This window comes from Mirounga leonina, unplaced genomic scaffold (genome assembly GCF_011800145.1).
Source record: "Mirounga leonina isolate KUSES-001 unplaced genomic scaffold, KU_Mleo_1.0 Mir_174, whole genome shotgun sequence".
NCBI lineage: Eukaryota > Metazoa > Chordata > Mammalia > Carnivora > Phocidae > Mirounga > Mirounga leonina.
Window position 1 is genome coordinate 63,896,276 of NW_023270451.1, and position 19,731 is coordinate 63,916,006.

The following is a 19,731-nucleotide window of genomic DNA, read 5'->3' on the forward strand; positions in this document are numbered from 1 at the left end:
CTAGGGCTTGCATTACATTTCACTTGCAAAACTGCCAGGATTGTTTCAACACAATCATTTTGCACAAGCTACTGACATTCTGATGACACTGAAATTTGACATGGAGTGATTAAGAATTTGAAAATCCACATAAAACCATCAATAAAATTGAAAACCTGGATACTTCTCTTTTCTCCTCTACTTGCAGTCAAAGAGAGAGGGAAGGGAGGAAGTGGGAAAAGGTAGGAGAGAAGAAAAAACATTCACTGCCCAGATATCACAAATGTCACTTCCTCATTCTTTTCCCCTTGCCTCAGACTTCCTTTAAAAAGCAAAAAGGATGAAGCCACGAAATGGTGGTATTGTTTGGTATGTGCCAAATTCAGCCTGCTATGTACTCATAGGTTATGGTACAGAGTCACTAAGATCTTGAGGTCAACTCTTTGAGGCATTAAATTTCCTGTGAGAAAAAAGGGAAAAGTTTTGTTTTAGACCTTACTTCATGTCTAAACTTTGTTTAATATTTGATTTGGGATGGAACTATAAAAGCACTCAAAATGATTCAAATTACTGCACATTTTCAAGCTCTAATAACTTTTTTATTTTTTTGAAGGTCATAGTTTAATCTTTCTATAATTAGATTAGGAGGAAAAAGCAAGAGTCTTCTAGGGTCTGCATTTGATGAGATAGATATTCTGTTCCTGTGCATTTCCATTGTTTTTCCATGGCAGAACATACAGCAGAGACTTGGCAGCACGCATGCTTGATGCCAGGTTACTTTTATGTCCCATAACTATGTTGCTTGCAGACTGTTGTTGCCACAGTAGTTGACTGTGCCCCAGACAAATAGGGGTACTGGTCTGTTCCCACAGATATTTATCCCAGTCTTCATCTCAAGGAGGGCACTGCCATGTGTTCTCAGCCACAGTCTCTTATCCGAGGTTCCTGGTTCAGATGGCAACATCCTGCTCAACATAACTTTTATCATCACAGCTTGAGATAAGATGACTGATTTTGGCCAGAGAAACATGGTGGCAAGCACTGAAGGGACAAGTAGCCATTTCGCTTTCGACATTAAGATGATTCTTTCTGCACTTGATAAGATGATAAGGAAACCTGCCAGCCCTGATCCGGGGTTTTTATCATAGGGGCATTGTAATAGTTTTTCAAGGTCCAGGGAATCAATGTAAATTTCTTACTTGTTGGAAAGGAAGGAGCTGAATCCAAGTTCTCCGTGGAGACACCCTGTTCCCACAATCTCTTTCTCCCCACATCCGGCCCAGCAACATTCACGTCCTGCCCCTGTCTTTAGGGGGTGGGGCCCCACTTCCTGTGACTCCAATAATTTTTTTTAAATGGAAACACTTGCATAGCCTTTTATATTATGTTGGTTTAAAATCTCTTTTATATTCTATGTGGAACACCCAAAAGATTCCACCTCAAAATTGCTAGAACTCATATATGAATTCAGCAGTGGCAGGATATAAAATCAATGCACAGAAATCAGTTGCATTTCTATACACAACAATGAGACAGAAGAAAGAGAAATCCAGGAGTTGATCCCATTTACAATTGCACCCAAAACCATAATATACCTAGGAATAAACCTAACCAAAGAGGCAAAGGATCTGTACTCAGAAAACTATAGAACATTCACAAAGGAAACTGAGGAAGACACAAAGAAATGGAAAAACATTCCATGCTCATGGGTTGGAAGAACAAATATTGTTAAAATGTCTACGCTACCAAGAGCAATCTACACATTCAATGCAATCCCCATCAAAATACCATCAACTTTTTTCACAGAAATGGAGCAAATAATCCTAAAATTTGTATGGAACCAGAAAAGACCCCAAATAGCCAAAGGAATTTTGAAAAAGAAAACCAAACCGGTAGATCACAATTCCGGACTTCAAGCTCTATTACAAAGTTGTAATCATCAAGACAGTATGGAACTGGCACATAAATAGACACATAGATCAATGGAACAGAATAGAGAGCCCACAAATGGACCCTCAACTTCATGGACAACTAATCTTTGACAAAGTAGGAAAGAACATCCAGGGGTAAAAAGACAGTCTCTTCAACAAATGGTGTGGGAAAATTGGACAGCCACATGCAGAAGAATGAAACTGGATCACGTCCTTACACCTTAGACAAAAACAGACTCAAAATGGATAAAAGACCTAAATGTATGACAGGAATCCATCAAGATCCTAGAGGAGAACACAGGCAGCAACCTCTTTGACCTCAGCTGCAGCAACATCTTGCTAGACACGTCTCCAAAGGCAAGGGAAGGAAGGGCAAAAATGAACTATTAGAACTTCATCAAGATAAAAAGCTTTTGCACAGCAAAGGAAACAGTCGACAAAACCAAAAGACAACCGACAGAATGGGAGAAGATATTTGCAAATGACATATCAGATAAAGGGCTAGTATCCAAAATCTATATTTATCAACTCAACACCCAAAGAACAAATAATTCAATCAAGAAATGGGTAGAAGACATGAACAGACATTTCTCCAAAGAAGCCAACAGACACATGAAAAAGTGCTCAACATCACTTGGCATCAGAGAAATACAAATCAAAACCACAATGAGATACCACCTCATACCAGTCAGAATGGCTAAAATTAACACATCAGGAAACAACAGATGTTGGCGAGGATGTGGAGAAAGGGGAACACTCCTACACTGCTGGTGGGAATGCAAGCTGGTGCAGCCACTCTGGAAAACAGTATGGACTTTCCTCAGAAAGTTGAAAATAGAGCTACCCTATGACCCAGCAACTGCACTACTGGGTATTTACCCCAAAGATACAAATGTAGTGACCCAAAGAGGCAAATGCACCCCAATGTTTATAGCAGCAATGTCCACAATAGCCAAACTATGGAAAGAGCCAAGATGTCCATCGACAGATGAATGGATAAAGAAGATGTGGTATATATACACAATGGAATATTACACAGTCATCAAAAAATTGAAATCTTACTATTTACAATGATGAGGATGAAACTAGAGGGTATTATGCTAAGTGAAATAAGTCAATCAGAGAAAGACAAGTATCATATGATCTCACTGTTATGTGGAATTTAAGAAACAATGCAGAGGATCATAGGGGAAGAGAGGGAAAAATGAAACAAGACAAAACCAGAGAGGGAGACAAACCATAAGAGACTCTTAATTATAGGAAACAAACTGAGGGTTGCTGGGGGGGAGAGGGGTGGAAGGATGGGGTAACTAACTGGGTGATAGACATTGGGAAGGGTATGTGTTGTCATGAGCACTGGGTATTATATAAGACTGACGAATCACAGACCTGTACCCCTGAAACAAATAATACATTATATGTTAATTAATTCAATTTAAATAAAAAAATAAAATCTCTTTTGTTCTTATAAAGTCATTGCTGCTCGTGGTGAAATAATGCAAAGTTACGCAGATGAAAACTAAAAACCCTCTTCCTTCCTCCTTCTACCAGTGATAACTCATGGTTATAGTTTCTTGTATGTAAGTCCAGAAATTTCCTAGAAATATGGAAGCAAATGTGTGTGTCTATTGTTAAAAGATAGAGTGAGGTATATTAAAAATTTTAAGAGCTTATTTGAGCAAAAACTGATTCAAATTGGGTAGCACCAAACCAGGGGTGGTTAGGAGCGCTCCACAGACAGGGACCAGGGAAAAGAGATATGGAGAAAGAAGGGAAGCAAAGAAAGGAAATTATTGATTGGCTAAAGCTAAGCCTAGTTGGCTGTGATTGGTTGTCCTTAGTGTTTTAATTTCTACCTTTGAGGCATGATAGGTTTAGATTTTGGTTTGCCTTTATAGGCTGTCATAGCAACAGAGCCACATCAGTCTCAGGGCCTCTTTATTTAACAGTATATTTAAAACAAATGGGGCTATGGTGTAAGATATTCAGTAAGATGCATTGTCTAAAACTTACTTTTCTCACATGACCATATTTTTGGAGTATCTGTAGTAACCACATTGTACTCCACTGTACCCTATATGGCAATTTTTTTTAAATTTTTTTTTTTAAAGATTTTATTTATTTATTTGAGAGAGAGAGAATGAGAGACAGAGAGCATGAGAGGGAGGAGGGTCAGAGGGAGAAGCAGACTCCCTGCCGAGCAGGGAGCCCGATGCGGGACTCGATCCCGGGACTCCAGGATCATGACCTGAGCCGAAGGCAGTCGCCCAACCAACTGAGCCACCCAGGCGCCCGGCAATTTTTTTTAAAGTTCTTATTGATGGACATTTCATTTTCTGAAGATTTTTTTCTTCTCTATCAAAAATATTGTAGTTAACGTTTGTATGTATGTATGTATGTATGTGTGCGTGTGTGTGTGTGTGTGTGTGTGTATATATATGCACACTTTTGCCAGAATGGAGTGGAATTGCTAATGCAAAGGGTATATAAATTTCACTTTAGATAGACACTGCTGGATTATTTTCTAAAAAGTTTGTTCCAAATAAGGATCTCAGCAATAGTGAATGAGAGGGAGCCAGTTTTCCTTACCAACACTGGGCATTATCAGATTCTGTAATTACTATTTATTCATAAACTTGGTTTTTAAATAGTAAAGTTGACATTTTTTTTTCATAGTTTGTTTAAAGGGTATTCTTTTTTCTTGCCAAGATTTTTTTTTTTTTAAAGAGCAAACCGTGTTTTGTTTCTCATTTATGCCCAAATTATATTTTTAGGAGATTGTTGCCATTTCTGAAAATTAAGATAGACCTTTTCAGATATCAACAGATTACAATATGAAACAGGAAACCAACGACCAGGTTTAAAAAGAACACCTTCTTTCTTTTGCCTATTGTTTCTCATGTGGTATTTGACTTTAATTATCATTATTATATTTTAAAAGTACATTAGTCACTAGGAGCTACACATTCCCCTATCCACTGAACCTCATTGCTTTCATGAGCAGTAAGGCCATATAAAGTTTTGGCAAATAAATCTTTCGTAAGAAGTATCTTTTAAATAAAATAAGATAGTAGTTTTTCATGGGAAGCCTAAATTAGTAGGAAAGGAAAGAACAAGCTAATTCCAGTTCAAGCATTAGCAAGTTGTTGGCTTTGGGTTAGTCACTTCCCTTCTCTGACTTTGTTTTTCCAACTATGAAAGGCCAATTTCTGAGAAGACTAGAGAAAGTAAACAAAAGTCAGCTAGTGCAGTGCTTGTCATAGAATGGTAGGCACTTCGATAAAGATCATTATTTATTTGAAGGCTTTATAGACATTCCAGAGTTTTCCATCTAGTAGATGATTTAGAGTTTACATTTGAAATCTAAAACTGGCCTTAAAATTTTCATTTTGAGGAATATGATATTCAGGAAGATGTATTTATAATTATTCTTTACTTAAAAAGGATAAGTAGGTTTAATTTGATTGAAAACAAATTTACCTAATTCTGGCACAATGTGTTATTATGCCAATGCACAAATATTATCAAAATAAAATTAATACCTCTAGGGGTTTCTGTCTTATGCCTGATGTGCCATATTTCTAATTAGACTCCATAAAATTTTAACACATTGTGTTAATACAATTTTGTTCACATACTTGGTTCCCAATTATTTCATTATAGCACATTTTTAATAACAAATGTCAGAGTAGGAGGTGGCACATATGATTTTTACTGAAATATATTTCTTCCCCCACACCAACTTCCTAATCCTAAATAATACATATAGGGACAAGGATGGGCTTGAGTTAACATATAATTATGTAACTTTTGGAGAACAAAGCATTATGGATTATTTCATTTTCCTCTCACAGGTTTTAATTGAAGATCAGAGGTAAAAGATTTCTGGGATTAATCATTTTATGAAAGTAGAAGCAATCATGAAGATTATAATATGTAGTATACAAATATTTTTGAGAGTTGAGCAGCCAAAAGTAGACTTTTTGCATCATATAGAAAACTTTAATCCTTGAATGGTGAGAGCCGATTTCAGTGACTAATAATTTTAGTGACGACTTGTTCCTCGATGATGTTGAGAACTACCCTTGCTGAAATTGTCAATCATTGCCTTATAACTCTTCATAAATAAGAAGAGCTTCCATTTGCTACTCATCATTTAATTATGTGCTTTACATACAACTTCCCATTTAACTTTTATTTTTCACATGAAGAAACTGAGCCTTCAATTAAGTGACTCCCCAAGGTCACATAGGTCCAGCTACAAAGAAGGCCCCGATGGCTTTGACTTCCCAGTCTGTGCATCCCACCATTACAACATACTGCCCTCCCATAAGGTTATGAGATGAAATAACATGGCACATAGAACAGAGAACTACTTCGGATTTCTTCTTTTTACTCCACAGCAGCATCTGACCACGAGTGTCTGCCAACTACTGAGAGCTTTTCTGTGTGCTAGACCCAGGGCGTAGGTGACCAAGGGGCATTTAATTTCATATATACTTTCAATATGTAACTTCCATGGTTTAAAGGAGAAACTGGCCTTCAAAGAAAGAGGAAGTCTGGATGTCAGGCACACAGTGACAAACTTCCCATTTCCAGGAGCAGAGGGTAGTAGGATAACAGTGTCAATCCCAAGGCTTTTTCAACAACACCGCCTCTGTCCTTGAAGCCTTTTGGTTTCAGCAAACAGAAATGATAACTGGTCATATGCTAGCCCACTTTGTCACCAGAAGAAAATCAGTCAGCTTAACTTTCAGATGGAACATGGGGGATTTAGATGCTAAAAACAGAATATAAATAATTGCTGGTTTGTGGTTACTTTAGAATCTTTATGTCTTGGAGATACTTTTTTTTTTTAACTTGCTTACTTATAAAACTGATTTAAAAGCAAGTTTTTTTTTTCCTTCAAGTAACAAATTTAATTTGATGGGCATTTTGGCAGTGAGGGAAATGGTGGGTGGGAAAGTAAGTGATTATATTTTCCCTGTGATTGTTTTGTGTATTCTTAGTAGATAAGCTGAATAATTCTTTTTTTTTTTAAAGATCTTATTTTTTATTTATTTGACAGAGAGACAGAGAGAGAGAGAGAGAACGAGCACAAGCAGGGGGAGCAGCAGACAGAGGGAGAGGGAGAAGCAGGCTTCCTGCAGAGCAGGGAGCCCTATATGGGACTCGAACTCTGAGATCATGACCTGAGCCCAAGGCAGCCGCTTAACCAACTAAGCCACAGAGGCACCCCTGAATAATTCTTTTTAAATGTAGATTCTGATATACTAGTTGTGAAACAACATGGTATATAAGAGAGACCGAGAGACAGAGAGAGAGAGGCAGAGAGATGGAAGGAGAGCGAGATGAAGAGAGCACCAGGGGTTTGCTCAAGTGCAAGAAGATGTGGGACAAGGTAGGAGGGGGAGTTGAGGCTGGAAAGGTAGACAGGAGTCAGATATGAGGGTCCGCTGGGCTACGTTAATGAACTCCAAATTAATCCTTTAGGCAGGACTGAAAGGGTCAGATTTGTATTTTAAATCTGTGGAGAAGATGAGGGGAGGAGATGAGCCTGGAGGCAGGAAAACTAGTTAGAAGGCTGTTGCTATTTTCCAAAGCAGAGACAATGAAGTCTTGAACGAGGTAAGGATGAGGGAAGGAGATAGGAGGATAGAAATAGAAATCAATAGATTGCTTGGGTGTGGGAGGGCTAGGAAAAACAAGGAACCTAATGTGACACCAGGTTTCTTGCTGGACGATGGCATCCACTCCTGAGAAGGGAGCAGGGGCAGGGAGCAGGTGTGGGGGCTCGTTTGAGCATGTTGTATCTGAGGTCACTGTGGGGTATCCAGATAGTTTTCTGTTGTTTGTATTTTTGTTTTTAAGCCATATGATTTGGAAGCTCAAAGGAGAAAGTAGGACTGTGTCATTAATAATGAAAAATAATAGTCAGAGAGATACAGTATGCCTAATAGTTTGAGAAGACAGTGTCTGGAACGAGACTACCTGAGTTTGAGTTCCAGGTCCATCATTTGCTGACTGTGTGAGTTTCAGCAAGTTGCATTAAGTTCTCTGTGCCTTAGTTTCCTCATATGCTGTGAGAATTAAGTGCGTTGATCTGTAAAGCTTTTACATCAGTACTTGGCACGTGGTAAGCACCCTATACTGGTTTGTTGTATTGTTTTTATTTTTATTTCAGCTTTCATTTATGGGACACCCGTTCTGGGCCACACCTGTGTTAAGAGCTTACAGGCAATTTCTCACTTCCTCTCCATAACACCCTGTAATGGTGATACTGTTAGAATCTAAAGAAACTCAGAGCTCAGGAAGGCTGCTCAGATTGCCCAAAGTAACCCACTGGGAAAGAAAGCGCAGAGCCAGGATGCAAACTCAAGCCTGAAGGACAACAGGAGTCCAAGCCCATTAAGATGATACCTGAAACCATGAGAGTGTGTGAAGGGAGAGGAGCCAGGGAACATCAGGGTGCCTCCATAGCTGGGGGTGAGGGCAGAGAAAAGCAACTGAAGACGTGCAGGGCCAGAAGCAGCAGCGGGTGAGTCAAGTCGAGTGTAGCTGGAGCCCGGGAAGGTAAGGATTGACTTCCACGATGCTCTTATAATTGCTCCTCTGCCTCTACCCCTAACATTGAGATTTTACATTTTAAACCTCTGGGCGTGAAAAAAAAACTACTAACTCGACACAAGAATCTTGACTCCTATAATAGAGGCATTGCATTATCTAATAGACTTAATGTATGATGAAGGTACTTAAAACTTTGAAGCTCAGAGCTGCTGTCTATGTCAGGTCCTAAGAGCTTTCTCCTTCCCAAGGCAGTGGCCAGAGGGATTAATCATCGTATCTGCTTCTGTGTCCCAGCTTAGTGCTACTTCCAGGGTCCCCCTAGCCTATATTCACTGTCTTTGCCTGGAGTTCCTGGGATTTATTCTGGATATATGTGTTAGTTTGTTAGAACTGCCATGACAAAGTACCCTGGACTAGGTGGTTTAAACAACAGAAATTTATTTTATCACAGTTCTGAAGGATAGAAGTCCAAGGTCAAGGTGTCAACAGAGTTGGTTCCTTCCAAGGGGCATAAGGGACAGGTCTGTTCCAGGTCTCTCTCCTTGGCTTCTGGATGGCCGTCCCCTCTCCATGTCTTCCATCTGTCCCTTGTATGTGTCCAGATTTCCTCTTTGTATACGGATACTAGTTGTATTGGATTAGAAGCCACTCTAATGGCCTCATTTTAACTCGATTACCTCTGTAAAGATCTTGTCTACAAGTCACATTCTGAGGTACTGGGGGTAGAACTTCAATATATGAATTTTGAAGGGACATAATTCGGCCCATAACAATACCAATACCCCAATGATGTTTACTTTAATTGTTAAAGACTTTGACTTTGAATCCAGTATGGAAATGCAGTACAAGTAAGGAAACATATTCTACCCCACTGTTTTGTGGTATCAACCAAAGGAAATAAATTTTCATTTTATATCCTCCCAGTCCTCCCTTTCCAATTCATAAGATATTTAATAAAGAGGGGCACCTGGGTGGCTCAGTTAAGCATCTGCCTTCATTTTAGGTCATGGTCCTAGGGTCCTGGGGTCCTGGGATTGAGTCCCACGTTGTGCTCCCTGCTCAGCGGGGAGTCTGGTTCTCTCCTTCTCCCTTTGCCCCTCTCCCCCACTCAAGCTCTCTCTCTTGCTTGCTCTCTAAGTAAATAAATAAAAGTTTTAAAAAAAAAGATATTTAATAAAGAAGCTTTCAGGGCACCTGGGTGGTGCAGTTGGTTAAGCCTCGGACTCCTGGTCTTGGCTCAGGTCTGAGATCAAGACCTGAGTCCGGGTCTATGCTCAGTGCGGAGTCTGCTTAAGACTCTCTCTCCCTCTGCCCCTCCCAGGCTGTGCTCTCTCTCTCTCTCAAAATGAATAAATAAATCTTAAAAAAAAAAAAAAAAAAAAGAGGCTTTCTTCTTTCTCTTGCTGAGGAACAAGATTTGCACTCACTTTAAAATTAAAAATCATGAGTTTACCTGCTCAGTCAGCCAATTCTGTCTCTTTCAGTCAACATCGTTTAGGAAATGGGAAAGCCATGACTCCCATGACCAACCTCTTGGGTATTAAGTGCAGTCACTCTCCCAGGTGCTGTGGAAAGGGAGGCAGGTTACAAAGAATCTCTGACCTTGCTGTGAATCTGACCTTGAGATATTTATAATTTCATGCTATTATTCTTAATCCTTTTTGCATCATAGAGGCTTGGGAATCTGGTGAAAGCTAGACCTTCTCTTCTTGGAGATATTTATATATGATGATAAGCAAAATTATGTATACAGCTGATTTTGTTAGGTTAGATCAAAATACTTTTATATAGAATGGTGCTTTTTCCATCCTTCTTTACATGCAAAATTAATCTCAGGCAACATTAAAAAAAAATAGGAAGCAGGAAAGAAAGAAATCCAATGAGTGCAAATAAAGTTAAACCATAAACTCTATCTTTGCTAAAAAATAAATTTCACTGAGAAGGCATCTCTCCCTTGGCTTGATGAGAAGCTGAAATTAGTGAGTGGTCTCTGGCATGACAACACATACACTTTCCCGTACACTTTCTGTTTTGATGGCAATACATGCTAAAAAGCTGGGCTCACAACAGCATGTGGTGGCAAACAGAATCAATTCATGACAGATGACACATGGGCTTACGACAAGAGAACACCAAGATATTTCAAGATGATCTGACGTGGATAGTGGTTTAATGTCATTTAATTTCTGTTGGTTTCACATCACTGAGTTTCTTCTTCAGCAAGGGGATGCTGTTGATGTCAACAAAGGGAGATTTAAGAACTCATGTTTCAATTTTCAGGTTGTCTTATCAGAAGTACTTTAAAGAGTTGTGGAGTTTCAAGTTGTCTGCATATTTCTGTATCACAGATTTGTAAAAGAGTTCACATTCTGCTTTCGTTTCATGAGAAAACATTTTGAAAAGGCAATGATTCAAAGCGCTGGCATAAACAAAGTTGACACCTTGCTGTAGACAGCAGAACCAGAGAAAGCAATGGGTATAGAGCTTGCTGCATAAAGATAGGTCCTCTAAGCTGTGTTACCAAGCCCCACAGGTGTTCTGTCTATTCACAAAGTGCCCAATGAATTGTTTTTGCTGAATAAACTTTTCAGCATTTCAAAGATATCAATGGATTTGAAATTTCTGAAGGGACTTGCTAAATGGGAATTTATTTTTGAAGGCATCAGCTGGCTGCACAAAGAAGCTTCCAATTCCTCCATCGTATGCCTCAAAATACTATTTTTAAAAAGTCAACCATCATGAAATAATTTCAATTTTTGGAGTCACTGCTTTAACCTGTCTCTTCTGCCCCAAACCACACACTAACTTGACCATTTCTGGGGTACCCAGGTTTTACCACTTTGTTGCTATTTTAAGAGTAGGCTGATTCATCTCAGGGCAGACTAAATTTTGGTAAAGTCTTGCCTTTTCAACTCTAGTTTTCTTTTCTTAGAAAAGAGCTACACTACTAAATTTTTGGTATAAAAATTATGAGATACTTCTTCAGCATTTTTGGCTTCATATGAGCTTCTTTCACCGACAAGAATGTGTCATGCAAAAAGGACTAGGGCTTTGGTGTTCTATCACACACAGTGGGAACCAAAGCCAAAAGCTATTTGACATCTCTTCCTTATTATTTTCTTTGCCATTTTCTAACTTAAGCCAATCCTGAAGTAAACAAAGACAGATGCTCATCATCATGATGGCAGGACACATATTTTTTAGTTCCTAGCAGTAGAAAGCTGTTCTGACATATGACAACACAGATGAGTCTACAGAGTCTGTCTATAGGGGCAGCCACAATTGACATCGAAATACTGTATTCACTAAGATATTTTGGAAAAATCACATAAAAAATTACTGGTGTGTACGTGTGTGTGCATTTCTGTCCCCATGTATGTTCACACGCATATCCATAGCCTGATTCACGGAGTGCCCTCTGATGCCCTCCCACAGACAACAGGGTAAGAGCACTGGGATGAATGAGTGGACAGTGTCTTCAACGAAACCATAACCAGGGAACTTCAGTACGGTGTGGGAACGGTTCTAAGAAGCTAAGAGTTATGTTGGAAATGTTTAGCTATCAAGACAGAGAAAACTATGTAGGCTTGAGTTTTAACTCTGCTATTTTTCTGTGTGACCCTGGATAAGTTTTGTAAACTTATCCTATTACCTCCATTTCCTCATTTTTAATATGGGGACGGCAGCTGAAAGTCAGATTGGGCCAGGATCTTGTATTTGTCCAAATAGGATTTCTTTAACCCTTCCTTGCCACACCAAGTACATCAACACCCTAGGAAAATGGATACAGCCACCCTCCCCTTCATTTAGGGTAAATAACAATAGCAATAACAGTATTTATAATTCTAATAGCTGCAGTGGAATGAGCCTATACTCTGTGCAAATGTTGTATTAAGTGTTTTGCATGTATCATCAGGTTTCACTTCATAACACTTGAGATAGAAGCTGTCCTTATTTCCATGATGAGGAAACAGGTTTGTTTGTTTACTTATTTAGTTATTTTTAAAGGTTTTATTTATTTATTTCACAGAGAGAGTGTGTGTGCACACAAGCAGGCAGAGCGGTAGGCAGAGAGCAAGACGGAAGCAGGCTCCCCGCCGAGCAGGGAGCCCGATGCGGGGCTCGATCCCAGGACCCTGGGATCATGACCTGAGCTGAAGGCAGACACTTAATGGACTGAGCCACCCAGGTACCTAAGGAAACAGATTTAGATAGGTTAAGAGACACAGCCAAAATTTCTCAGAGGGCTGCCATAGAGCCAGCCCTCTAAATCAGGCTCTTTCCTCTACCTCCTCTGTTTTAAATTTCCTCCTGTAGAAAGTCTTCATCAATTGTATCCAATGATCACCATGCCTGGATTCACCTTCTCTGGTCAGCCCCTCAGGCAGATGTTTCCTTTGGATAGTCTGCTCACGTTTGATTGACTTCTTTGCATGAGGCTGCTTCTCAGACCATCCTGGCCACACACACTTCTGTGTGCAAGTGACACATGCCGCCATTTGACCTGGATTCGAAGGACACTGTGCATCCGCCAGGGCCCAGGACTACAGGTCCTTACATGTCTGGGAGAAGGAATTCCATGCACTATTGATCGATTGTCAATACTTTCTCCCAGGGGTGCCTGGGTGGCTCAGTCTGCCTTCGGCTCAGGTCATGATCCTGGGGTCCTGGGATCGAGCCCCACCCTGGGCTCCCTGCTCAGGGGAGAGCCTGCTTCCCCTCATGCTCTCCCTCTCTCTCTCTCTCAAATAAATAAATAAATAAATAAATAAATAAATAAATAAATAAATAAATACTTTCTCCTGGAATATGCTAGAAATGAGTGCCCCCGAGTGACATAAAATTGTGTTAAGGAGAAGCTGTGACTGCCTGAGTCTCACTTATATGTTCAGAAAACTGAGCATGGGGAGGACTGAGAAAAAGGGGAAGAAAAGGGAGCACCAAAAAATAAAACAGATTTTCTAAAAAGGTGCTCATGGAGTAGAGGCTAGGTGCTTCTCTGGGGTCTGTACAAAACACATGCTGGGTTTCTTTTCATTTCTTCTAAGGAATTTTGTCAGATTATAATCAACCATGGAGCTTGTTCTGCCTGAGGGAAATGACTCCAGCTGGATCTAGCTTGATTTAACTATTTATATTTCTGAATTTCCTCCCTCATATCTTCCTCTGTCAAATGAGCTTATCCACCCAACTCAAGGTTATAGGAAGAAAGTATCTTAGTTGATATTTAGTCTGTTTGGGCTGTTATAACAAAATTCCACAAACTGGGTAGCTTATAAACAACAGAAATTTATTGCCCACAGCTCTGGGGGGTGGGAAGTCCAAGATCAGCATGGTCATGTTTTGGTGAGGGCCTCTTCCTGACTCACACCTGGCACCTTCTCACTGTCTTCACATGGTGGGAGGGATCTCTCTGGAGCCTCTTTTATAAGAACACGAATTTCATTCACGAGGGCTCCACCCTCATGACCTAAGCAACTCCCAAAGGCTCCAGCTCCTAATACCATCATCTGTGGGAATTAGGATTTCCTTGTCTGAATTCGAGGGGGACACAAACATTCAAACCATGGCAGTTAGTTTCTGCCATTTTTGTTTATTTGGGTTGATTCTGTGAAGTAATAGAGTAAAGAGTAATAAGGAATAGAAGCAGAAGATTAATCTTGGGGCTTGTCAAGTTCAATTTCCTGACCACCCCACCACTCTCAAGATTTGGGCTAAGGGTGCCGTCATCCAAAGCCCCATAAACCATCCAGATTCCTTTCTGATTCCAATTTGAAAACAGTGTCTCATGCTCTCTGTCACAGTGGATGTAATCTTTCCTCCTGCTTAAGATAGTATGTTGCAAGTCACTCAGATGGACCTTCTAGGTAGCATCATCTGCTTTTCTTAGTGTCCCTCACCCACATTTTGACGAGACAATATATTTTGAGCTGGATTGTATGTCACAGGCATATTTACAGATATAAATTAGCACGTGATTTCTTTCAACCAAATAACCTAAGAGAAACCTTTGTCTGAAATCTCATCAATTACTTCTTCATACTTTAAAAAAATATTCATACACAGTCTCGCACATATTAACTGTTAGGTCTCCTCCATGAAAGCCTCTAAATGAGAAAGTCAGAATAAAGAAAAATGCTACATTTATATTCAAAGCACTGTGGACACAAAGAGGAGCCCAGGACTAACAGCTCCTAGCATAATGGCTGCATTTGAAGTGACAGCTGACCACGTTGCAGTTTCATTTCAGTCCATTCCTACCTCGAGGAAGTTGTTTCCAAAGCCCAGTCGTAAGAGCTTGTTCCGAGCTGCCATGCTTACAATGACAACGTGCAGCCATGCTGTCAAGGCTGCTTCCTCTGCCTGAGACCAGGCAGGTTCTCAAAACACTTCAGGAGCTTTTAACGAGTCCTCCCAAATCCCCTGTGAAGTGGAACATTTTTCATCTGCCTCCAAGCAGGAGGTAAAACATTTGCTTGACTTGCTTAAGGTCACGGAGAAAGAAAGAGGCAGAGAGAGCCAGAGAAGACAGAAAGCACTGAGCTGGATGTTGAAACCACGTGTATTATCCCAACAAAGTCAAGGAGGGGAGCACAGGTGGGCTGCAGCAAGCCTGGGGGTATTTTTCACGGTCTCATCACCGAAATTCAGGGGACAGGGATGCGCAAAGTATGCCATGTGCTTTTCCTTGGACTGAGAACGCATCAGAGAGTGGGGTGAGATGAGGAAGGGGCCGTGTGGGGATAGAGGAAGAAAGCAGGATCTGCCCAGGCAGGGTACGGGGCAGGTGGAGACACAGGGCTGAATGTAAAGTGATGGGGAGGGGGGCTGCCAAGTAGGAAAAAAGTCAGGGAAAGGTTTGTCCTGTGTCCGGGTCTTCATTTATGCAGGAGACTGCATAATGAGTGCAGTCTGAGTGGCTGCACAGAGAGGTCAATACCAATGAAAGAAAAAGTTAATGTTACTCACAGACTTACTAGAAACAAGAGGCAGAGCTCAGCACATGTAGACACACAAGGAACAGCAGGTTTGTGTTAGGAAGCAGAGGCAGGAGTAGGTGAGGGTGGGGGGAGCGCTTAGGTCATGGCCTTTGGAGTTTCTATGGAAAAGGCAAGGCAGGGCAGGGTAAATAGTTTGGGATTGGCTAGTTTGAATACTTTTGGTAGGCTTGGGGCTATAAGGGTGGTCTCTAGTTGCCTGGTACCTGGCGCTGGGATTAGAAAGACAGAGGAATATTGCCTCCTGGGGTGTACAGAGCCGACAGAGGAGGTAGGGCTCTGGACTGGTTCATGTGCTCATCAAATAGCATGCTCTTTGCTGTCTCTAAGAATTAGCTAGCCCCAGGAGGAGCAGTCTCTCCCCAGCCAGAAAGGTGTTTTAAGATGTCAAAACACGATAATATACAGAAAATTTAAAAAACATGATTAATATACCATTACCTTGGATTTATCAGGCAGGAATTACTTAGTATTTACGGCAGGAATTTCTTCTCGAATATAAGAATGTCAATAAATGTCTTAGGTGACACACATGATTATCATGAGAACAAAATAAGGTAACGGAAAATAGATGAGAAAACACTCATGTTTTGACATAAGATGTCAGGGTCTTCCAGAGAGTCCCCCCTCCACTCTGTGCTGTCATCAGGAGGCTCTGCCCGAGACAAAGCAGCCCTTTGGTAGCCATCACACATGACACCTGGAAAAGTGACGACCATGGCCCACATCAATGCCATCCATCTTAAGATGTGTTACAACAACTCACAAGTCCATCGGATGAAGATATATATCAAAATGGAGCAAAATGCGAAGAAAAGACAGAGACGTATGTCTAACTTCATCGTTCTTGCCGCATAACTAGCTAGCATGGATTGTGAATCAGGTAAATGTGGGTTTAAGATCTGGATGCTCACTTCTGAGCCATGGACCCCGGATAAATGTTAACTCCTCTCTAAGCCTCCTTCACTGGTACAATCAGGAAATTGTGAGGAGAACTGCATGAGATAAAGCATGAAAGAATTTATGGCATAGAGGAAGTGCTTCTTGATTATAATAATAATATTAATAATAACAATAAGTAACTCATTAACTGACTTATTATAATTACTAGGGGTTATTCCTGAGTTTGTATTTAATTTCTGCTTTATCAGTGCTAATAATTTCCTCAAATTATATTTCCTGGGTGAAGCTTGTTATTCCCATTTAATAAACATTGAGTGCTTTAGGATTAAAGATGTGTATTTCAGGATAAGTGGGAGACCTCGAAATTACCATTGACTGTGATAAGGGCAAAATTACACATTCTCCCTAAGCATCAGCTCCTAAGGGGTAGGAAGAGCTGCAAGCCATCCCCTAAATGTTGATGAGGATGTCAACCACACTAGAAATCTGCTCAACTACATCCTAATCTCTGAGAAAAATATTCCATTGGAAGTACATTCTCAATATTAGATTTGTTTCTTTTTCAGAGATCATTTCTATCTTGATAGCTGATTAGTTGTCCCTCCAATGATCTAACATCAATGACACTCTACAAAGTGGGTTCCTTATAGGTGTCCCACAGCCCATCCTCACAACACTGAGGGGCCTCTGAAGAGTAACATTTGAACAAGGAATGCCTTTGTTATTGGTCAATGTACTTGTGAAGCCTGAGTTTTATTTTTCCATCAAACTCAAAAGAGGATGCAGTAATACATATTCCCTAGAGAGATGAGATCAAAACAGAAAGTTCCAGTCTGTTGAACATGTGAACTACTAAATTCTTCATTTTATAGTCAAAGCAGGCCATTGAATAAAATTCCTATTACAAAGTGTAATGTTAGGGGCGCCTGGGTGGCTCAGTCATTAAGCGTCTGCCTTCGGCTCAGGTCATGATCCCAGGGTCCTGGGATCGAGCCCCACATCGGGCTCTCTGCTCAGCAGGAAGCCTGCTTCTCCCTCTCCCACTCCCCCTGCTTGTGTTCCCTCTCTCGCTGTGTCTTTCTCTGTCAAATAAATAAATAAAATCTTAAAAAATAAAAAAGTGTAATGTTAAAAAACGAAGCAGGAAAAACCAACTCTGAAGAAAAGTTGCAATTCATTGAATTGCATAGCATTTCTTTAGGTTATAGAAGTAAGATAAATAAAAAAAAATAAAGGATGATAAATTTAAAAATAAACTTAAATGACATCTCATAAATGAAGTAATGGGAATTACCTAAAAAACAACAAAAACAAATTTTCTCTGGAATAAGACTGGTATACTAATAAATGTCCTCCTTAACCAGAAATAGGTAGAATTGTGTCAGGTAATTGTTTAGCTGAAATTCAGTGATTCTTTCGGATTACCTCTAGTTTACAGCTCTATTAGTTCCTAATCAATTCCACAATTGATGATTATTACTGTAATTTTTCTTTTTTCCTTTTTATAATAATTGTCTTGTTGAGGGCGCCTGGGTGGCTCAGTTGGTTAAGCAACTGCCTTCGGCTCAGGTCATGATCCTGGAGTCCCGGGATCGAGTCCCACATCGGGCTCCCTGCTCGGCAGGGAGTCTGCTTCTCCCTCTGACCCTCCTCCCTCTCATGCTCTCTGTCTCTCATTCTCTCTCTCTCAAATAAATAAATAAAATCTTAAAAAAAAAATAATTGTCTTGTTGAAGTATAACATACATTCAGAAAGGGATACAGATCATACATCTACAGTTCAAAGCATTCTCACATTAAAACACCTTTGTGCTTCTTCCCCAGTCACTGTTCCCTTCTTCAAAGGTAATCACTGTCTGGCTATTATCATCATAGATTTGTTTTTCTATTTTATAATTTTATAAAAATAAAATATACCCTCTGTAGCTGCCTTTCTCTCCCCTGAACATTATTTTTGTGAGATTCATTCATACTGTTGTGATAGTAGTTTGTTCATTTTCATTGTTGTATAACATTCTGTGGTATGAATATCATATTCACTATAATATAATAAAATATGATATAATATAATATAATCTTACTAACTTATATAAAACCAGTCCTATGTTATACTTAGGAGAAATGTATAGAATGTGCACCAAAGGACAGGTTCAAGAATGCCCATAGCAGCATTAATCCAGCCTTAATGCCTATCAGCGTATTTTCTTCCAATACTGTGGCTTGCACTTTTCCTCTCCTAACGGTTTCTTTTAAATATCAGAAGTTCCTAATTTTAATGTAGCCTGATTTATCTGTCTTTTTCTCTAAGGGTAGTGCTTTTTCTGTGCTGCTTTAAAAATCTTTGCCTAGACCAAGGTTATTAATAAATCCTATGTTATTCTAGGGGCACCTGAATAGGGGCTCAGTCGGTTGAGCATCTAGCTCTTGATTTTGGCTCTGGTGGTGATCTCAGGGTTGTGAGATTGGGCCTCATGTTGAGCTCCACACTGAGCATGGAGTCTGCTTGGGATTCTCTCTCTCCTCCCTCTGCCCCTCCCTCCGCACTGTCTCTCTCAAAAAAAAAAAAAAAAAGTCTATGTTATCCTCTAGAAACTTTGTTTTACTTCTCAGATTTCACCCTGCCATCTACCTAGAATTTATTATTTTCTATGGTGAAAGGTAGGGTTAAGATTCATTGGTTATCCTTTTTATATGTCCAATTTTACCAGTACCATTTTTTAAGACGATCGCTCTTCAGTGTCACCTTATCCAACTGGTTTTAAATAGCGCTAATCAAATAAAGTAAAACCTGAGAAGAATGTTTTCTATCACTTATACATCTTTTTGTTATGTATCTGGAATCCATGATAAAAGATTTCTCTAATTTTTTGTTTTTGTTGTTGTTGTTGCTGTTAAAGCAGACTTTTTTTTAGATGCATTTTAATGATCCTTAAACCAAGACCACCACAGATTCTACCACGTTCTTGAATTTTTGCCATAGTCTTGAGAAAGCAACTTAAATTGGTTTTTGTTCTGCTTTTGTGTCTTTTAAAATAATTGTCAGGAAATGAAAGGGATAATGCTTGAGGTCAAACTTCTTTCCCAAGATAAAATATTTTTGCTGAAAAAAATCTACTTCCATAAAAAGAAAAAAAAAGCAGACTTCTCACTGAAATGTAGTTAGCATCACGTAACTGGAAGATGTTTGTTTCTTAGGTTATGGAAAATTTCTGATTTCTAAAAACAGTCTTGATTTTCAAGGTTAAAGAAAATCACAAACTTAGCTTAGGTGCCAAGAGAAGTAGCCTGATAGAGTGAAGAGCTCAAAGAGCACTGGACTCGGAGCCATGCTCCTGGTTTCCCATTCCTGCACT

The 19,731-nt window shown here is 39.8% G+C and overlaps 1 pseudogene; it reads right to left on the bottom strand.

Moving 5' to 3' along the window:
* Positions 1-644: 644 nt before the first annotated feature.
* On the bottom strand, positions 645-14,817 carry LOC118020558 (annotated as a pseudogene).
* Between the last annotated feature and the right edge of the window lie 4,914 nt (positions 14,818-19,731).